The 22,851-nt window shown below is 36.8% G+C and overlaps 2 non-coding genes across 2 annotated transcripts; one reads left to right on the forward strand and one right to left on the reverse strand.

Annotated features, from left to right (window-relative positions):
* Positions 1–5,690: 5,690 nt before the first annotated feature.
* LOC111757038 (small nucleolar RNA SNORA2/SNORA34 family) lies at positions 5,691–5,826 on the reverse strand. The gene has a single exon (XR_002791424.1). It is a non-coding gene; the product is annotated as a small nucleolar RNA SNORA2/SNORA34 family (small nucleolar RNA).
* A 16,635-nt stretch (positions 5,827–22,461) lies between these two features.
* LOC111757040 (small nucleolar RNA SNORA2/SNORA34 family) lies at positions 22,462–22,599 on the forward strand. The gene has a single exon (XR_002791426.1). It is a non-coding gene; the product is annotated as a small nucleolar RNA SNORA2/SNORA34 family (small nucleolar RNA).
* Positions 22,600–22,851: the final 252 nt, after the last annotated feature.

Consider the following 22,851-nt stretch of genomic DNA (forward strand, 5'->3'; position numbering starts at 1 on the left):
TTGCCAATTATGCTCACTCCTCAGGAAGACATTCCCCAAAGACTGTCGTCCTCACCATTTCCTCATTTATTTAAGTGCATTTGCATATGGCCTCTTTATGGCAGTTATTCAATGCTAGTAATACAAGTTAATTATAAACCAGGTGCAGTGGCACATGTATGCAATCCCAGCTACTCCAGAGGCTGCTGGAGGAGGTTAATTTAATTGATCCCATCACAAGTTCTAGCCTGGCCTGGGCAACTTAGTGAGATCTTTTCTCAAAAAAAAAAAAAGAAGAAGAAAAAAAAAAACAATTAAGCCAAGTGTGGTGATGTACACACCTGTAATTCCAGCACTCTGGAAGATTGAGCCAGGAAGATCACAAGTTCAAGCTCAGCCTGTACAACTCAGCAACTAAATAAGATCCTGTCTCAAAAGAAAAAGGGCTAGAAATGTAGCTCAGTGGTACAGGGTTTGCCCCAAGTGTGAGGCCCTGGGTTCAATCCCAGTACTGAAATACATAAATAAATAAATAGTCCTGACCTTAAGCAGCTTACAGTTTGATGGGGTAGGAGTTGAGAGGAATGAGGTGCAGGTGCCAATCAGGGTCTAGGTAATTTGGACATAGCATGGGTAATGTGAGAGAGAAGTGAGCTCAGATAGGGGTTGAGAAGAGGGACGATGGAGAATACACATGCTGAAAGGCCCTAGAGAGCATTTAATTCATCCCATCTTTTGCACATGGAAAACCTGATGCAAGATAATGTAAAGTGATAACTCAAAGTCACACATCTACACATTAGCAGTCTAACTGAAATCCAGCTCAGTGTTCCCTTATTTCGCACATATTCTCTGTATCAAGAGCCCTGTCATTGGCAGATGGTCAAAGCTGCCCCTGAATGTATCTTCTGCAACACTTTCATTCCAAATATGAATGAGTCAAAACATTCCAATAAGAAAAAAATTTCCAATATGTGTGCCTGAAGAAAGTACAAGTTAGAAGCTTTTATACTTTTGGCTTTAAATTTCCTGTACTGACCAGCAATAAAATCATTGGGACTCCATGAATGAACTATGATTCCCAAGCCTAAAATTTTAAAGTTTCTAAAAGAAGCAGCTTAAAGAAGTTTAAGAAAAATAAATATTCATGATTTTTTATCTTCTTTCTCCAAATAACTCGAAATAGTAGGAATGCCAAGATATACCTCCAGGTCCACAGTGGCAGTAATCGGTAAGTATTCACCACATCAAACAGTGGGAAAAAAATAAATAAATAAAATAGTGGGAAAACATCTTCTTATTTGATATGCTATTGAACATACCATTTCTGAATTGTCTAGCCAGTTTAATATTATGCTATTATTAACACAAGTTTGGGAAGCACTTATAAGTAAGTCCTGTATTAGTCAGCTTTGTTATAATGAATAGCTGTGGCTGAGGTAGTTAATTTATGCGCCATAGTCTTGGGGACTTCAGTTCAAAATTCAATGACCCTAATTGCATTAGTCCTCTGATGAGGCAGGACATCATGGTGGGAACACATAGCAGAAAAAACTTCTAGCTTTATAAACCAATAAACAGAAGAGAGAAAGAAGAAGAGATCAGGTCCCACAATCCTCTGGAAGCCTAATTTCCAGAGAATTAAGGACTTTCTCCAGGTCCTACATCTTAAAACATCTACCACCTACCAATAGCCATCTTCCTGGAAACCAAGCCTTTAACATGTGGACCTTTGAGACCTTCTCAACCAAACCCCAGTATCCCAGTTCATGTCCATCTCACGATGCCAAATGCATTCAGTCCATCTCCAAGAATCTCAAAGTCTTGACTCTTCTAGAATTGTTCAACAATCTAACTCCAGGACCTGGCTAAAGAAATACACTCATGATCACTCTAACTTCCCTAAAAGACACAGAGAATGAGATACATGCAAACCAGGGATTCAGAGAAGTTAAAGCAAAATAATATAAGGCAAAAGGGTCATGCACCTGGGTCTTGGAAACAAATGTGCTTCATTGCATTCAAGCAGTGAGACCCTGGGGAGAGAGAAACCTTCCCCAACACAGAAAAAAAGTAAGTTGCTCAGTCCTCCCACCTACAACAGTAGTGCGGTCATTCAAAGTGGTACCCACAATTGGCAATAGGCTCCCACAGATGTGGGAGGGAGAGGGTCCTTCCTACCTAGGGACTGAAAAGAACAAGGTAACCCATATTTGCAGCAAGTACACAGAATGGAAAGTGGAAAAGGGGAGATCTGTGAGGGAAGACATGGAGACTGATCAGAAGGTGACTCAGGAGAGCCAGAACAAATGATGCACTGTTGTATTGCTTTCCCAGCTCCAGAAAAGCGCAACCTAGCATGAAGTCCTTCTCACTGAGTTGGCAAAGTGGACCCTCTGCAGAGCCTGGGGTCTGTGCCAGGTCCTTCTAGCTCTTGAGTCAAAGACAGATGACTACAGACAGGCAGAGAGATGGAGAATGATGCCGGAACAAGAAGTCTTCTTGGAAAATCTACAGAAGGAAAATACAGAGATAGCCAGGATATTTATCAGGCAGTTGAAAGGAACAAAAGTGTAAGGTTGCTGGTGGAAGATGACAGAGAACCAGGAGTCAAGCAAACTACACCACATTTCCTTCCTCCCACATAAACTGAGGCAATAGGATCTTGAGATGCTCACAGGCGCCTGCAGGTGGCCATGCTGGAGCATAACTTACATGCAGAAAACAGATCTGGATGAGACAACAGCTCTCACCAAATCAGTTAGGAAACTGAATGGTGAAAAAGAAGAAAGTGCTTGGGTGCTTGCAGTCACACTGTGTCCAGGGGAGCTGTGTGGACATTCTGGGTTAATGATAAAAGAACTGGGAGACGGTTTCTTTTTCTTTCTTTTTCCCCTCTTGTTTGTTCTGAAATACCTTGGGTTTTGGTGGTTGTTGTTTTCTTCTCTTCAGTTTTTTGGCATTGCTTCATTATTTCACTTTATTTATTAAGGTTTTCTCCTATGCTCAGTTCTCTTTTAGTTCCTTTTTTTAAAAAAAAAATTGTCCCCTCTGTATTCTTTTATTTTCCTCCCTTTTGGCATTTTCCTTCTTCTCTTCCTTAATTTTCTCCCCTCCTTCCTTTCTCTCTCCTCTTCTTCACCTCTCACATGGTATATATGTAATAGGGACCTGTATGTCTGCATTACAAAATACGAATTAGCCAATGCTACATATTTTTTAATTTATTTTTTAAAAAAGCGAAACAGAAAAAAGGATAGAAATGTGTTGTGCATAGAACAATTAGAACCAGGACACAGAATTGTAATATTATTTTATGATGGTCAACCAGAGTTAACCAAAGAAAGTGCAGGAAATCTATTCACAACACTAAAGACAGAATATTCAGCCAAGGGCTCGAATCCCACAGCAATGTCCTACATTCCAAGTCCAAATGGAGACCTAGAGCCCATGACAACGCCTCTCACAAGTCCAACTGGAGGTCTAGAGCCCATGAGAAGAACTCAAGTCAGTCTGTTTTATGGATCCTTGCTGGGAAGGCCCAAAAGTCAGCAGAAGCAAGAAGCAAGAAGGTCTATCCAGAGGGGTGAAGGAGCTGTGCTGGTAGGTTAAGGGTTCTACACTGGAGCCGAGAAGTTACACTCATAATAAAGAACCAGGGCTGTCCGAAAAGCATCACAGCCATCTTTAGCGACATGGAGGTCCCAAGCTCCTCCAATGATAAGAACAGTTGATACATGCCAGGAAGCCAGCATGATGAGTTTGTCCTGGAGATTAAATGGCACATGTCTTCCCCTCCAGAGTCAGGAAGTGATGCTCAATGTAAGGACTAGAGCTCCCCTAAAGTGAACCACAGCACTGTTGCCAACAAGGTCCCGAGCTCCTCCAATGACAATGGTTGAACTTATACTGGGGAAGCTAGTCATAACGAGGTCTTCCAGGAGAGCCTGTGGCTCAAACACCAACCCACAATACCACTCGTCTTCTTCACGACTCTATTTATGCTGGCAACTTCCTCAGGTGGAACATCTATGTTCAGCACCATGCTGGTTTAATTCAGCTGGCATTAAGTTGACCATTAGTTTTTAATCTATAACAAAATGACACAGAATTTCAAAAGAAAAATTAAGAAATCATCACTAGTTGATATATTACATACTGTTACCTTAGAAGTAGTTAAGTTACCAAATCAAAGCGTAAAAAATGAACAATCAAACAGTGACAGCACAAACTATTCTGTTTGATGAACTGTCAAAAAGTAGTTTGGTTATCTATCTTGTACAATGAAACATACATACAGTTATATATGTATAAGTACAAGTTGTTCTTTCCTTTCAAGCACTTCCTTTCCCTTTCATTATTATAATATCTACTATATATTTTGGTGTATAGTACTCTTTCAATTTTTTATTATTATTTATTTTTTACATTAGAGAAACAATATGATATTTACAAATGTCCAATTTACCTCACTGATGAGGAAAGTTGCCTCCATTTACCTATAACAGCCCAAAATCATCATTTTTATAGCTGAGTAATATTCCATTGTATTAAAATATCATAACTTTTTCATCCATTCTGCAGTTGACGGGTATTTTGATTGTTTCCAAGATTTAGCTATTACAAACTCTGTTGCTATAAACATGGGTGCACATATATCACTGTGATATGACTTCTTAATTTTTCTGGGAAATACTCAAGAGGGGAATAGCTGGATTGAATGGAACTTCCAATCCTAGTTTTTTAAGTAATCTCCGTACTGATTTCCGCAGTGGCTGTATCAGTCTATACTACATCCACAGTGGAGAAGTGTTCCCTTTTCCCCACAACCTTGCCAACATTTGTTATCAGCTGTTTTCTTTTTTTATTTTAAAAGGGATAAAATTAAACACAACAAAACAGAACAAAATAGGACATAAGACATCAATGTAAGAGATATAAATTTCAAAGCTAGACAACCTGAGATCTTCACTATTTATCATATTGTCTCTTGTTTTCTTCCAAATAGTTGTCCATGTCTCCACATACAGAGAGTTCATACAAAACAATATAGTATAAAACTGATCCGAAGGGCTGGGGATTTAGCTCAGCGGCATAAGTGCCTGCCTTGCAAGCAGGCAGTCATGAGTTCGATCCCTGGTACCGATAAAAAAAAAAAAAAAACGAAAAAGACCAAAAAAAAATGGGTAAAACTGATCCAAACAGAATGAAGAAGGAGTTTTAGGTCTTCAAAACCAGACAATAGGGAAGTCACTAATGGCTGTTGTAGAGTCTCTCATTCTCTTTAAAATAGCTATCTATACTTTCATGTATATTGAAGTTCAACAAAACAAAACAGGCTAAAATAATACCATTAATAAGAACAAAGCAAAAACAGTGATAAAAGTATTTGCCTTCAAAAAGATGGTAGAAGGAAATCCCCCCTAGTTGCTACATTGCCTATGGTCAGCTTCTCAAAGGATGTCCAGATCACTGGCTCCCCCTTGCTAATAGGGCGGGGGGGGGAGGTTGGAGGGAGCGGTGTGATGTTTGATTCTCAGCCCGCACACCAGCAGGCTCACAGCTGCTCACCCGGGGGGAGGGGTTGCTTGGTTTCCCGCACTCTAGGTTCCAGCATGGCATGGCTGCCAGTAAACACTGGTGGCTCCCACCCTGGGCCACCACAGCCTGCCACACTCACAGCCACTCACGGTGTGGGGAGCATTGCTTCAAGCTGCTTCTTTCTAATGAATTGTCCATTTCACTGCTCAAGTTCTGAAATGGCCAACAGACCATAGAAAGACATCTCTTTAGGCTCCTGCTTGAAACCAACAGCATCAGGAACTGCCAGCCTTGGTTCAGGGCCATATCAGTTGTTTTCTTGATGGCAGCCATTCTTTCTGGAGTGATATGAAATCTCAATGCTGTTTTAATTTGTATTTCTTGAATGACCTGTGATGATGAACATTTCTTCATATATTTGTTTGTTATTTGTATATCTTCATCTGAGAACTGTGTTTTTATCTCCAATGCCCATTTTTGGAGAGGGTCTTTGAATTTTGGAGACTTGATTTTTTCAATTCTTTGTATGTTCAAATATAAGTCCTTTGTCTAAGGGACTGCTGGCTAAAATCCTTTCTCATTTTGTGGGTTTTCTCTTCACTCTGTCAGTCATTTCACTTGAAATACAAAAACTTTTTAATAAGACAAGATCCCTGCTGCTGATTCTTTGAAGTACTTCCCATGCAGTTTGCATTTTGTTCATGAACTCTTTGTCTACCCCTATGTCTCCAAGATTTCTACCTACCTTGTCTTCCAGTAGATTTAGTGTTTCTGTTTTAATATTTAGATCTGTGATCCATTTTGACTTTAGTTTAGTGAATGGTGATAGACATGGGTCTAGTTTCAGTCTTCAGCCTGTGGAAAGCCAGTGTTTCCAACACCAGTTATTAAAGAGGCTATCCTTTTTCCAGTGAACATGTTTAGCTCATTTGTCAAATATAAGGTGGCTGAGCATCTTCTAATCTGTTCCAGTGATCCTCAGGTCTATTTCTTTTCCAGTACCATGCTGATTTTATCACAGTAGCTTTGTAGTATAGTTTCAAGTCAGGAATTGAGATGCCTCCTGCCTTGCCATTGTTGCTCAGAACTGCCTTTGTTATTCTAAGCTTCTTCTGTTCCAAATGAATTTTGGGAATGTTTTCTCTAGATCTGTAAGGTAAGTCACTGGTATTTTGATTGGGATTGCATTACATCTGTATAACAGGTTTGAGAGTATGGCCATTTTCACAATGTTAGTTCTTTCTAACAAAGAGCAAGAAATATCCTTTCAATTTCTAATATCCTCTTCAATCTCCTTTTTAAGAGTAGTATAATTTTCACTGTACAGGACTTTTACATTCTTGATTAGGCTGATTCCTAAGTATTTCATTTTTTTGGATGCTATCATGAAAGGTGTTATTTCCCTAATATCTCTACCAGTGAGTTTGTTGCTTGTGTACAGGAATCCTATTGATTTTTGAGTGCTGCTTTTATATTCAGCTATACAGCTGAATTTGTTTATTAACTCTAGTAGTCTTTTAATGGAGTTTTTGGGGGTCTTCTATGTAGAATATCATGTCATCTGCAAATAATGATAACTTAACTTATTCCTTTCCTGACCTTGTTCCTTTTATTTCACTCTCTTGCCTGATTGCTCTGGCTAATGTTTCCAGGACTATATTGAATAGGAATGGTGATAGTGGACATTGTTGTCTTGTTCATGATTTTAGTGTGAAAGCTTTCAGTTTTTGTCCATTTAGTATAGTGTTGGCTGTTGGTTTGCCATAGATGGCCTTTATGAGATTGAGGTACATATCATCTATTCTGAGTTTCTGTAGGGTTTTTATCATGAACAAGTTTGGACTATATCCAAAGATTTTTTTTGTGTCTATTAAGATGATCATATGATTTCTGTCTTTGGCTCTATTGATATGGTGTATCACATTTATTGATTTGCATATGTTAAACCATCTCTGAATTCCTGGAATAAATCTCAGTTGATCATGATGTATAATCTTCTTGATGATTTGCTGCATTCTGTTTGCCAATATTTTATTGAGAATCTTTGCATCAATGTTCATTAGTGAGACTGGCCTATAGTTCTCTTTTCTGGTTGGGTCTTTCTCTGGTTTGATATCAGGGTAATACTTGCCTCCAGGAATGAGTTAGGGAGGATAGCTTCCCTTTCAATTTCATTGAAGATTTTGAGGAATGTTGGCATTAAATCTCCTCTAAATTTCTTTTAGAACTCAGCTGTGAATCCATCAGGACCTGGATTTTTCATTGTTGGTAAATTTTTAATCTCATCAATTTCAGTAGCTTATATTGGATTATTCAAAATTGTTATATCTTCTTGATTGGCTTTGATAGTTGATGTTTCTAGAAATCTGTCCATTTCCTCTGTATTTTTCACCCTATGTGAGTAAAGATTTTCAAAGTAGGCATTCATAATCTTCTCAGCTTCCATGAAATCTGTAGTCATGTCTCCCTTTTTAGTTTTTATTGCATGAATTTGAGTTTTTTCTTTCTTTATCTTGATAAGGTTAGTGAGAGGTTTATCGATTCTGTTTATTCTCTCAAAAAAACCAGCTCTTTGATTAATTCTGTTTTTGTTTGTTTTGTTTTTGGTTTGGTTTTTTATTATGTTTTGTTTTGGGTATGTTGCTTTGTTTTTGTTTTGTTTTTTGATACTATGGGTCGAAATCATGACTTTGCACTTGTCAAACAGGCGCTTATGTTGCTGAGCTAAATCCCCAGCCTGATTCATTAATTCTTTGTATTGTTTTTTTTAGTCTCAATTGCATTAATTTCTATTCTGATCTTTATAATTTCCTCTCTTATATGAGCTTTGGGTTTGACTTGCTCTTCTTTTTCTAGAAGCTTGAGATGTAGCATTAGGTTGCTTTTTGTGCTCGTTCTGTTTCTTTGATGTGATAATTTATTCTGATGTGTGTCCCTCTTAGGACTGCTTTCATTGCATCCCACATGTTTCGGTATGTTGTACCTGCATTTTCATTGAATTGTAGGTATTGCTTAATTTCTTCTTTAACTTCACCTGTAACCCATTGATTGTTCAGGAGGTAGTTATTTATGCAGATTTTATAACTAATTTCCAATTTCAGTGCACTATGGTCATATAATATGCATGTAATAATTTCAATCCCTTTACATTTACTCAAGAATGTTCTATGGGCTAATATATGGTCTATTTTGGAGAATGTCCCATGTGCAGCTGAAAAAAAATGTGTATTCTGACGTGGTTGGGTGGAACACTCCATAAACATCTACTAAGTACATTTGCTCACAGGTTTGATTCAATTCTATTATTTCTTTGCCAACTTTTTGTCTAGTTGTTCTATGTGACAATGGTGTATTCAGGTCCCTTACTACAAATGTGTTGTTGCTTGTTTAGTTTTTCATATCTATTAGTATTTGTCTTATATAGCTGGGTGCTCCTCTATTTAGTGCATATATGTTTATGATTGTTAGCACTTCTTGAATTATTCCCCTGACAAGTATGTAGTGATCTTCTTTATCTCTTTTGACCATTTTTGGTTTGAGGTTCACATTGTCTGCAATTAAAATAGTTACCCCTGCTTTTTTCTGGATTTCTCTAACATGGAATATTGTTTTCAATCCTTTGACTTTTAATGTATGAGTTTCCTTTTGAGTCAGATATGCTTCTTATATACAGCATATTGCTGGATCCTGTTTCTTGATCCATTTTGTCAATCTGTTTCTTTTAATAGGTGAATTCAGCCCATTTACACTGATGGATACAACTGATATGTACTGGCTCAACTTTGTCAAGTTATTTTCCTGCTGTTGGTTTTCTGCTTTTCCCCCTTGTTTAATTGCTTGCCCTGTCTGGTGGTTTCTTTCTATTGTTGAGGAAATTGTAGTCATTTTTATCTCCATCTAGTATGCCCTTCAGTACTCTTTTTAGGGTTGGTTTGGTAAACATGAATTTCTTCAGTTGTTCTTTGTCATGGAAATATCTTTTTTCTCCATTAAATTTCAAAGAAAGTTTTGCAGAGTACATCGATCTGGATTGAAAGTTGTTTTCTTTCAGGGCTTGAAATACTTCACTCCCTGCTTGTCCTAACTTGAAGCTTTGTGCTGAAGTCTGCTGTAATTCTAATGTGGTTTTTTTGTTTTTTTTTTTTGTTGTTTTGTTTTGTTTTGTTTTGTTTTGTTTTGTTTTGTTTGGTACTGGAGATCAAACTCATGACCTTGTGCATATCAAGCAAGCACTTGAACCGCTGAGCTAAATCCCCAGCCCCAGTGCACTGTTCGCACTTTTCTTAATAGGTAAGTTGTGTCTTTTGTCTAACAGCTTTTAGCATTCTGTTTTTATGCTGTATGTCTGGGATCTTAATTATTATATGTCTGGGTATAGATTTATTTTGGTTATCACTGTTGGCATTCTATATGCCTCACTTGTCTGTATGTCAAATTCTTTCCCCATTTTGGGGAAATTTTCTGCTGTTATTTCTGTGAATGGTTTACCAATGTCATTTGCATTGACTCCTGCATCTTCATTGATGACTATTTGTTTTGTATTGTTTCTCTTTGCATCATCTTGAAGCTTTTGGATTGTCATTTTATGCTGCCTTGTTATTTTTAAAAATTCTATCCTTTCATTATAACTAGCTACAATCCTGTCCTCAAGGTCTGAAATTCTATCCTCTGCTTCATTCAAATGATTTTGCCAGCTTTCAATAGAAATTTTTATTTCTTAGATATATCTTCGAATTTGTTTCATGCATTCTACTTCCTTTCTATATGGTTCATTCAAGATTTCCATCATTTTCCCAAGCTCTTGTACTTTTTTTAACTATATCTTCTCTAGCTATGCTGAACAACTCCTTTATTAAGGTTGTCATTTCTGTCTTTACGTAACAGATTATTTCTAATCTGATTTCCTCTATAGTCTCATGGATCTGTTTCTTTATTTCACTTGGTATCTTTTCAGAAATTTCAGGTGTATGGCTTTTAATGTCCTCTATTTCAGTGTCTCCTATATGTGTTCCTGATGGACTAGATGTTTGTCATTTTCACCTTTTGGACTAACATTTGGTCTTTCATTCTCAATAGTGCATATCTTAGGGTCCTACTGTGTGGTTGATGTTTGTCCAGTTGCTGGGTACCACAATGAAGAGGAGGGCCAGTCATCTGAATTCTTCCTGCAAGGCCTGCTGGGTGAGTTCTATATTCTTCCTAGGCTGACTAGCCTAGGAGTATTGATGTAAGTTAACAATTAGTTCCAGCTGTTACTGTTGTTTTCAGGTTGCTCCAGGCCACCAGATCTACCCAACTATAGTGTTTTCCTCAGCTGGAACTCTACTGTGTCACTGGGTGTCTAACAAGCCCTGTTGATTTCCTCCAGGTAGGAGGAGGCCTTATTGGCACACTCCTCAACTCACCTGATGTTCTCTGTATGAAGGAAGGATTCATCCACACTCTTGCTAGGCTCACCAAGATCCTGAAACTGGAGAGGACTTTGCTACTGTTCCTGTTTACCCACTGGAGTCCTCTATTTTAGGGGCAAACTCACTACACTGATGCAAGCCCACTGAGGTCCTCTATTTGGATAAAGGTTTACTGAGTCTCTCATCAGCCCAGCAAGGTAGTGCTACATGTTAAAAAATACTGTTCAAGGACATGTCAGGACAATCCACAGTACTGGTGGACCTGGACTTAGAGGAAGCAAACAAAACAAACTATAAAGATATTAAAAGGTTCCATCAATCTCACAGATTCCTTCAATCTCCTGATTCATCCTACCTCCTTTTGCCTGTATAAATATTCTCCCAAACCTCCTCAATGCTAGTACTTTACCCCCAGATACTTTACCCTTTTACTTTTCTTGTATCCCTCTTTTCACTTTCTATACAAACCACAAATACAGGAGCAGTATAATATATTTCATAAGGAGTAATGGTAAGAGGTGAAATTATCAAAACAAGTTTCAATGTTTATGGTTGGCTGTATAGTTGGCTCTGTTGATGCTCTAATATGACCAATATTCTCTTTCTTGACAACATGATGACTGCATCCAACCCAATAAAATTAAATAGGTTGAAATGACAAACAGTACCTCTTGACAAATAAAGCCAAATTCACTTCACAGATGACTTCCCTGGGATGGCAGAGTGATGAGCAGTAAAGAAAGAGACTCTCCAAGATTTGATGTCCAGATGCTGGAATAGACAACATGAGAAAGAGAAGAAAGAGGGATGTGAGTTCCTGGAGCACTAGAAGAGTGCAAAGTGAGAATTAGAACCCATAGGGAGAGGAAAGAGAGAAAGTTCAATGAAGAAGAAGGAGTTGGCTGGCAGTGCCTTTGTCCTGAGCCTGGATTCACTGCACTGGGTGGGGTGTCTCAAACCTACATGCCCACAGTGACTACTGACAACCCCAGAAACCTCTGCAGAGAAACACACCAGGGAAACAGAGCAAGTAAATGAAAAGTGAAAAATAAAGGCTTCAACAACAGAAAAAAATGCAATGACAAAAAATAATGAAAATCCTTTCAGTATTAACTTTCAAAGTGAATGGCCTCAACTCCTCAATTAAAAGACATAGATTGTCACACTAGATCAAACATTCTGAATGTAATGATTTCTTGCATTCAGTTCCAAAAAGAAGTTCATAGACAAAAAACAAAGGATGAAAGACAATATTCCATGCATCAAGACCCCAAAAGCAAGTAGGAGTAACAATTTTATTCTCAAAGTAAGCTTGAAGCTACAGCTGACCAGAATAGGCAATGGAGGTCATTATTCACTAGTTAAGAGAACAATTCAGCTGAAAGACAGAAAAATTTTAAATATGTATGTACTGGATATCTTTGTGCACAACTTCATAAATCAAACACTGCTGAACAAAAAAGATCAAATAAACACAAACACAATTATATTGGAGGCCCACAATATCCTAATTTCACAAATACATAAACTAAACAAAAAGTTAAAGAAATATCAAAACTAAACCACACCTTTGCACGAAAGTACTGAGTACATATGCACAGTGTTCTAGCCTACTACAATAGAATACATATTCTTCTAAGCAGCACACAAAGCTCCTTCCAAAATAGATGACATACTACACTATAAAGTCTTTTTGAATAAATGTAAAGAATCAAAACCATCCATTTATACTCTCAGATCATAATATACTGAAGCTAGAAAAAAATCACAAAGCAGAGTATAGGAACAAGTGCAATGCACAGGCCACTGCTGGACTTGAACAGACAGATCACAGCCTCTCCCCATGAGTCAGTGCCACTCACAAACTGGGGATAAAGAGAACAAAGCCACACTAGCAAGCAAGCCCTGTCTGGGAACTAACACCATTCACAAGCTTCTACCAGACTGAAATAAACAGACTCCAACTCTCCCAGTGAGTCAGTGCCACTCACAGACCAGAAGTAGAGAAAACAACACCACACCAGCAAGCAAGCCCAGTGTTCAAACCAGTGCCACATGTGGGCTGCCCCTGGACTGGAAACAGACAGGGCCCAGCCTCTCTGCATGAGTCAGTGCCATTCATGGACCAGGGGTAGAGAGAACAAGGCCATACCAGGAGACAAGCCAGTCTGGGAACCAGCACCATGCAAGGGCCACCACCAGACTGGAAACAGCCACACCCCAGGCCCTTCTGGCATGGGGGCTAGCACACAGGAAGTACCATCCTCCCCACCTCAAGTGAAGGCTTATCCAGAGAAACACAGGCAATGATTAGAGCTATAGAGGTGAAATGCAATAGGATGCTTGTGGTGCTTTGATGTTTCACTAACATTGCAGGTCTATGGCCAGTGCTCTGACCATGGGTTCAGAGGATACTTGTACACAGCGTGGCATCTAGGGGGAATATCTTTCTGAAGGTTGTAGCCATTGTTGATTCCTAATGGTCTTGTTTTTTGAAGTCCTACATTGTTTCCATTGTTTTTTGGGGTTGGGTTTTATTCTCTTTTGTTTTGTTTGATTATGTCAAATCTGATAGTGGAAGCAAAGATAGCAAGATATATTATGGTAGCAATTTTGGATTTACTATAGGCTTGTTTTGAAGTCCCTTATTGCATTCATTGTGTTTTTTTTTTTTTACTGTTTCTATACTGTTCTGTTCTGTTTGGTTTTTACTATGTGAGAAGTTATCTGAAACTATTTTGAAGGCATCAAAAGGCATTATGGCAACTATTGCTGCTTTTTCAATGTTTTGAAGACCTGTGTCTTTTACACTGGTTTGTTTTGATTGGTTTTATTCTATTCTATTCTCTTTAAAGTATAGCAATTTAAAAAAAAAATAATTATCACTAAAAGGCTCACAGGGGAAGATTTGGGCCATTGCTCCCAGTCGGTAAGACCCCACCTAGTGTCCCAAATCACTGGATGATGCATGGGAGGTCCCCAAGGGCCTTCCTGGCCCATGTTCAGGGACCGCCATCCTGTCCCAGAAGCCGAAGGTGCACAAGGTGATTCCCAGCACATAGGGAAGCTTTGGAACATCACTCAAAACCTAGAAATATAGGAAAATGGCAAAACAAAAGAGCAAAATACAATCTCAAACCTCTAGCCCATCCCAAACAAGCCTAGGAGACATGGACATAGAAGAAAATGTAAGCTACACACCTGAAATACCTGAAATGATAACAACTGAAATAAAGAAACAACTTTAGGAAGCTATAAAAGAACTCAGATCAAAAATAATCTCCCAGATAAAAGAAGAAATGATAAATGTAATGAAAGAAATGTCAAACACATCTAAAGAAGACATAGTTAAAAAATTGGAGGAACAGTACAAAAAGATGGAACCCCTGAATGAACAATATAAGAAACAAACAGAATGCATACAGCAGATTCAAAGAGATATACAGAAAATAAAAAATTCCATCAAAAGTAAAACTGCTTCAACAAAAGTGAAGATAGAATTTCATATCACGTGAGCTGAGGGTTTAGCTCAGCAGCATAAGCGCCTGCTTGGCAAACACGATGTCATCAGTTCAATCACCAACAAAAAAAAAAAAAAAAAAAAAAAAAAGAATTTCAGACCTCAAAGGCAAGATTGCAGCTAGTGAACAGGAAAGGAAAGATCTTTTAAAAATAACAAGGATTTAGGAAATAGCAATTCAATAGCTTCAAGGTGATGCAAAGAAAACAACATAAGATAAATGAAAAAGAAAGTGACAACACAAATGATATCAAGAGGCTATATGCAGAAGTACTATCTGAAAATTTCCCAAACATGAGAATGAAAACTGACATATACAGATCAGTGAAGCACATAGAACTCCAAATAGCTATAACTAAAATAAAACTATACCCAGACATATAATAACCAACATCCCAGAAATCCAACATAAGAATAGAATATTAAAAGCTGTTAGAGAGAAGAGACAGATCACCTATAGGGGAAGTCTATCAGAATCACAGCAGACTTTTCAACACAAACAGTGAAAGTCAAGAAAAGAATGGAGTGAATTATTTCAGATCATAAAGGAAAATGACTTCCAACCCAGACTGATGTACCCTGCAAAACTGTACTTCAAAATGGATGGAGAAATAAGATACTTCCATGACAAGGAACAGCTAAGGAACTTCATGACCACCAAACCAACCATGCAGAGAATACTGAAAGACATTCTAGATAGACATAAGAAATATCATTAAGCAAGGCAGATAATTAAACAGAGTGTAAAGGTAAAAAAGCAACAGCAGAAAGATAACATGTCAAAAATAAACCAAAATATATCACTTGTAACTATTAATTTAAATGGCCTCAATTCATCAATTAAAAGAAATAGCCTGACAGAATGGATTAAGAAACAACATCCAACCATATGCTGTAAGCCAGAAACCCAAAAGGAAACTCATAGGCTGAAAGTTAAAGGATAGAAAACAATACTTCATGCAATGCCCCAAAAAAGCAGGGGTAGCTATTCTGTTAGCAGACAATGTGAACTTCAAAATAAGAATGATCCAAAGAGATAAAGAAGGTCAATACATATGGTTAGGGGAAAACTTCAAGAGGAAGAGATAACCATCTTAAATATACATGCACTAAATTTGCAAACACCCAGTTATACAAAGTAAATATTAATAGAAATGAAAAATCAAATAATCAATGACACAATTATAACAGGTGAACTTAACATGTCACTGACACAAAGGGACAGATCAACTAGACAGAAAATTAGCAAAGAAATAACAGAACTGAATCACACCTGTGAACAAATGGACCTGGTGGACATATGCAGAATGTTCCACCCAACAACATCAGAATATACATTCTTCTCAGCAGCACATGGGACATTCTCCAAAATAGACCATATACTAGCCCACAGAACATCCTTAAGTACATGCAAAAGAACTGAAATTATCCCGTGCATGTTATAAGAATATAGCACCATGAAATTAAAAATTAATAACAAAAGAAACTGCAAAAATGCCATATAAACACATGGAAATTTAATAATACACTCCTGAGCAATCAGTGGGTCACAAAAGAAATTAAAGAAGAAATTAAACAATATCTACAAGCAATACAAATACAAATTTATCAGAACCTGTGGGGTGCAATGAAAGCAGTCCTCAGAGGAAAATTTATTGTGGTGAATTCTCACATCAGGAAAACAAAATGAACACAAATAAACAACCTGATGCTACACCTCAAACATCTAGAAAAAGAATAGCAAGTCAAGCCCAAAGCCAAAAGAAGGGAGGAAATGATAAAGATTAGAGCAGAAATCAATGCAATAGAGACTAAGAAAATAATACAAAGAATCAATGAATCAAGGAGTTGGTTCTTTCAAAGAAATGGATAAAACTGATAAGCCCCAGTCCATCTTATTTTAAAAAGAAAAAGAAACTCAAATTCATGCAATAAGGAATGAAAAGGGTGAAATCACTACAGACCCTATGGAAATACAAAAGATCAATACCTATTTCAAAAACCTCTATGCTCATAGGCCCAATAACACAGAAATAATAGACAGGTTCCTAGAAACATATGAATTACCAGAGCTGGATCAAGAAGATGTAAAACTGCTGAATAACTCAATTTCAACTAACAAAATTGAAAATGTAATTAATCCCTTACCACCAAAGAAAAGCCCATGTCCTGATGGCTTCACTGTGGAATTCTACAAGAAATTCAAGGAATATTTAATTCCAACAATCCTCAAAATCTTCAATGAAATTGAAAGGGAAGAAATTCTCCCTAACTCATTCCTGGAAGCAAATATTACTCTAATATCAAAATCTAAGAAAGACCCAAATAAAAAAGGCCAACCTCCCTAATGAACAAAGATTCAAAAATTCCCAATAAAATATTGGCAAACAGAATGTGGCAAATCATCAAAAAGATTATACACCACAACCAAGTAGGATTCATCCCAGGAACACAGGGATGGCTCATCATACACAAATCAATAAATGTAATCTACCATATCAGTAGAGCCAAAAAAAAGAATCACATGATCCTTTCTGTAGATGCAGAAAGAGCTTTTGATAAGATCGAACACTTATTTATTTATTTATGATAGGAACTTTACAGAAAATTTCCTCAATATGATAAAAGCCATGTATGACAAACCAACAACCAGTATCATATTTAACAGCCAAAACCTGAAAGCCTTCACCGTAAAATCAGGAACAAGACAAAGATGTATATTATCACCACTCTTATTCATTATAGTGCTGGAAAGACTAGCCAGAGCAATTAGACAAGAGAGAAAAAGAAAAGGAATAAGGATAGGAAAAGAGGAGGTTAAATTATCATTATTTGCACATGACATGATACTCTACATAGAAGACCCCCAAAATTCCATTGAAATACTCCTAGGTATAATAATAAATAAGTTTAGTAATGTACCTGGATTCAAAGTCAGTACTCAAAAATCAATAGCATTCCTGTACACTAACAACCAAATCAAGAGAGAAATAAGAGAAGCCACACCCTTCACAATAGCATCCAAAAAATGAAATACTTAGGGATCAAGCTAACAAAAGAAGTAAAAGATCTATTTGTGGAAAATTATAATACCATGAAAAAGCAAATTAAAGAGGATCTCAGAAAATTGAAAGACATCCCTTGTTCATGGTTAAGAAGAACAAATACTGTGAAAATGGTCATTCTCCCAAAATTGTTATACATATTTCATGCAATCCCAATCAAAATACCACTAGCATACCTCACAGATCTAGAGAAATCACCTCTAAAATTCATCTGGAACCAGAAGAGACCTAGAATAGCAAAGGCAATTCTAAACAACAAAGGCAAGACAACAGGCATAACCCCTGACTTGAAGTTATACTACAAAGCTACTGTAATAAAATCAGCATGGTACTGGAAATAAAAACAGATCTGAAGAACAATAGAATACATTAGAAAATACAACTACAACTACAAACACACTCAGCCACCTTAAATTTGATAAACGGACCAAACACATTTACTGGAAGAAAGATAGTCTCTTTAATAAATCGTGCTGGAAAAATTGGCTCTCCATATGCCAAAAACTAGAACTAAACCCATGCTTATCACCATGTACTAAAATCTAAGTGGATCAAAGATCTAAATATTAAAACAGAAACACTAAGTCTGTTGGAAGACAAAGTAGGTAGAAATCTTGAACACATAGGGGCAGGTAGAGAATTCATGAACAAAAATCAAACCAAATGGGAAATACTTCCCAGAATAATAACTGGGATCACATCTTTTAAAGAGTTTTTGCATGTTGAAAGAAATATCCAGCAAAGCAAGAAGAAAATCCACAAATTGGGAAAAAATCTTAGTGAACCATTCCTTAGACAAAGGACTTCTGTCTAGAACATGTAAAGAATTAAAAAAAAATCAGACTCCCTAAATTCAAAGACCCAAGATAAAGAAAACTACCAATAACAAATGCTGGAAAGGCTTCAGGAAAAAAGGAACTCTCCTGCACTATTGGTGGGAGTGCAGATTGGTGCAACCACTGTGGAGGTCAGTCTGGAGGTTCCTCAAAAAAGTGGAATTGGAAGTCCCATTTGACTCAGCTATTTCACTTCTAGGCATATTCCCAGAAGAACTGAAAACATCATATCACAGTGATATATACGCAACCATGCTTATAGCAGCACAATTTGTAATAGCCAGATCTTGGAAACAACCTAAATGCCCATCAGCTGAGGAATGGATAAAAAAGATGTGGTATTTTTATTCCATGGAGCACTACTCAGCTATAAAGAATGATCACATTGAGACATTTATAAATAAATGGATGCAATTTGAGACCATACTCATAAGTGATATAAACCAAACTGACATGTGTAAATACTGCATTGTCTCCCTAGTGTAAGAAATGGTAAGAGTACATAAGAAAAAATCCTCAATAAATTTGGTGAAAGGATAAGAATCTGCTCAAAAGGAAAAAAATAATATCTTAGGGAAAAGGAGAAAAAAGAAAAAGGAAGGGAACAGAAAAATATCTAAAATTGTGTAATCACACTTAGGATAGCTAAGATGATTGTGCTACAAATTCTATAAGTTCTTGGAACAAAACAGCTAACATTTATAGGATTGGAACAATTTTACATGATACTGTCTATTGATCTGAAGAACTCTTGAAGAACATTATGTAAAATAACAACCCTAGTTATGCTCCTTCCATCTTGTTTTGAAGGCCTATATCATCGTTTTGTATTCTTTTTCTTTTTTGTTTTGTGTTTTTCTAGTAATTTGTTTTGTTTTCATTTGTTTTTCCCTCTAACACAGAAAGGATAGGTATACACATAGAGACTTATACATGCATAGAAATTCTCTGAAACAGTTTATGAGAATCAATTATACAATGCATGATGAAATGAACAGCTACTTTGAAGAAAAAGAGATATTATGTTATCCATTGCTGATTCCAAATTGTCATGCTGTGAAATCCAGTAATGCCATTATTCTTTGTTCAGAGTGATTTTAGTCTGTTTTGTATTGTTTAATTTCAACATACATGAAGGTATACATAGTTATTTTAAAGAGGATGAGAAACACTATGGCAGCCATTGTTGATTTCCCTATCATCTGGTTTTGAAGGCCTTTAATGCCTTCATCACTCTGTTCTGATCAGTTTTATACTATTTTCTTTTGTATGAATTCATTGTGTGTGAAGATATGGACAACTATTTAGAAGAAAACAAGAGACATTATGATAGCCAGTGATGATCTCCTGTTGTCTTGTTTTGAAATCTGTGTCATTTACATTGTTTTCTTTTAATCAGCTTGGTTCTGTTTTGTTATATTTAATTTTATCCTCTTTAAAATAAAAATAATGATTTTATTATATAACCAAATTTAAGAGCCACAGCTGGCTCCCCTCCCTAGTAAGTGGCTGTGGTGTGGCAGACTGTGGGGCTTCCAGGGGGAGAACCACCAGTGTCTCCTGAGACCTGCACCATGTTGGAACTTATGACCCTGGGAAACCAAGCAACCAGCCTGCCTCCCTGCTAAACAATAGTGAACCTAGTGATGCATGGCCTAGAGTCAAACATCCTACTTTCCCTACCCTTTTTCCCCCGCCCGCCTCATTAGCAAATGGGAACCAGAAATCTGAGCATCACTTGGGAGGCTGACCATAGAAAATAAGGGGGATTTCCTTCTACCATCTCTTTGAAGGCAAATATTGTTATTACTGTTTTGCCTTATTCAGATTAATGGTACTGCTCTATTCAATATTCTGTTTTGATAAGTTCTATAATGTTCTGTATTTCATTTTATGTTGATATATGTGATTAAAAGAACAACTATTGTAAAGATAATGAAATATACTGTGATACCTATTACTGTTATCCCAGTAACCTGCTGTGAAGTTCTGTACCAATTTCACTACATGGTCTCAGTTGGCTTTAAAAATAAAAAAATAAAATAAAATAAAAATCACAAAACTTACAAACATCTGCACATTAAATAACACACTCCTGAACATTCAATGAGTCACAGAAGAAATAAAGAGGAAATTAAACAATTTCTAATCAAACAACAATAATAATAATAACATACCAGAACCTATGGAATACAAGGAAACAAGCTTTTTTTAATGAAAGCACTCTTAATTATTCCTGTGAATGCTTATATTAGGAAAAACAGAATAAGTTAAAAAATAATAACTTAATGATTCATCTCAAGATCCTAGAAAGCTGGGGATATAGCTCATCAGCACAGCACCTGCCTGGCAAGTTCTGAGTTTGAGCCCAGTATCAGAAAGAAAAGAAATATTCTAGAAAAACAAGAATAGTCCAAATTCACTTCAAGGATAAAATCATAGAGCACATATCATAAATTAATGAAATTGAAACCAAAAATTATGCAAAGAATCAATAAATTGAAGAGCTGCTTCTTTGAAAGAATAAAGAAAATAGAAAAATCCTTACCCAAACTTACCAAAAAAAGGAAGATAAAGATCCATATCAATACAATTAAAAGTGAAAAAGAATAAATCACAACAGATACCACTACAATCCAGAATATCATTAGTAACTACTATGAAAAAAATATACTCCAACATATTGGAGAATCTAGAAGAAATGGACAGATTCCTAGACAGATATCAATTACCAATTGAGCCATGAAGGTATAAAAGCCACAAATAACCCAATAATAATCAATAAAATTGAGTCAATTAAAATAAAACTACAAACTGTGAAAAGCCCAGAGCTGATATATTTGCCATTGAGTTCTACAAGAAGTTGATGTAGAATATAATGCCAATACCTCACAAACTCTTCAGTGAAACTAAAAGAGAAGGAATATTTACAAACTCATTAGTAGAAATTAGCATTGCCTTGCTTAAAAATCCAGACAAAGATTCAATTTAAAAAGAAAAGTAGAATATAATCTCCTTAGTGAACATAGTACAAAAATCCTGAACTGGCAAACATAATGCAGCAAATCATCAAAAAGACCAAATATCATGAACAAATAGGCTTCATCTCAGTGATACAAGAGTGGTTCAATGTACACAAATCAATAAATGTAATATACCACATAAATAGAAGCAATAACTAAAATCACATGATTATCTCAATAAATGCAAAAATAGCCTTGGACAAAATCTGATATACATTCATAACAACAAAAAAAGCAAAATAGGTATAGAAAATTATCTGAACCTGATAAAAGCCAAACCTACTATCAATATGATATTAAATGAAAAAAGATGAAAATTTTCTCTCTAAAATGAGTAACAAGCTAGGTGTGTTGGCACATGCCTGTAATACCAGCATTTGTGAGGCAGGGTGATTGCCACAAGTTTGAGGCCAGTCTGGGTTACATGGTAAGACTCTGTCTCAAACAAAAAACAAAAGCAAAAGGAAAATAGAGCTGGGGATTTAGCTCAGTGGCATAAGTATCTACTTGGCAAGCACAATATCATAAGTTTGATCCCTAGTACCAAAAAAAAAAAAAAAAAAAAAAAGGAAAATAAAAGGCAAGAATGTCTACTATAATCAATCCTGTTCAATAATAGTACTCAAACCATTGTACAGAGCAATAAGGCAAGGGAAAGAAAAAAAAGACATGTATAGGAAAGAAAGAATTAAAATTATCATTATATGCATGCCTTAGTTACTTTTCCCTCTGCTGAGACAAAATACCCAACACCCAAAAGTGGAAAGGTGCATTTAGCTTACAGTTTTTAGAAGTCTCAGTCTACAACTGACTGGTCCAAGGCAGAGTGGCATGGCAGATAGGCACTGCAGAAGAAAAACAGTTTGTGGCAGGCAGAAGATAGTAGAGTAACGGGATGATTACAGGTCATTCTAACCCTTTTATCTTATCTAGACTATCCCAAAACAGTTAAATACATTTTATTACAAAAAATTTTATTATAAACATGCATGTCCATGTTTATAACAACACAACTTATAATAGCTAAACCTTGGAAACAGTTTATATGTCCATCAACAGATTAATAAAGAAAATTATGGTATTTCTATAGCCCTGAATCAAGGCCAGCCAGCTTTCTGACACTGTTGGTTTCAAGCAGGAGCCTAAAGAGATGTCTTTCTATGGTATGTTGGCCATTTCAAAACTTGGGCAGTGAAATGGTCAATTAATTAGAAAGAAACAGCTTAAAGCAACCCCTCATCCCCTGGTGAGCAGCTGTGAGCATGGCAGGATGCGGTGGCCCAGGACTGGAGCCACCAGTGTTTACTGGGACTCATGCCATGCCAGGACCTAGAGCACCGAGAAACCAAGCAATCCCTCCTTTCCCTGGTGAGTGGCTGTGAGCATGGCAGCCTGCAATGGCCCTGAACGGGAGCCACTGGCGTTTACTGGGACCTGCACCAAGCTGGGACCTGAGCACTAGGAAATCAAGCAACC

The sequence above is a fragment of the Cavia porcellus genome, unplaced genomic scaffold, assembly GCF_034190915.1.
Source record: "Cavia porcellus strain 051 isolate PalLab524CR breed Dunkin Hartley unplaced genomic scaffold, mCavPor4.1 scaffold_27, whole genome shotgun sequence".
NCBI classification, from domain to species: domain Eukaryota; kingdom Metazoa; phylum Chordata; class Mammalia; order Rodentia; family Caviidae; genus Cavia; species Cavia porcellus.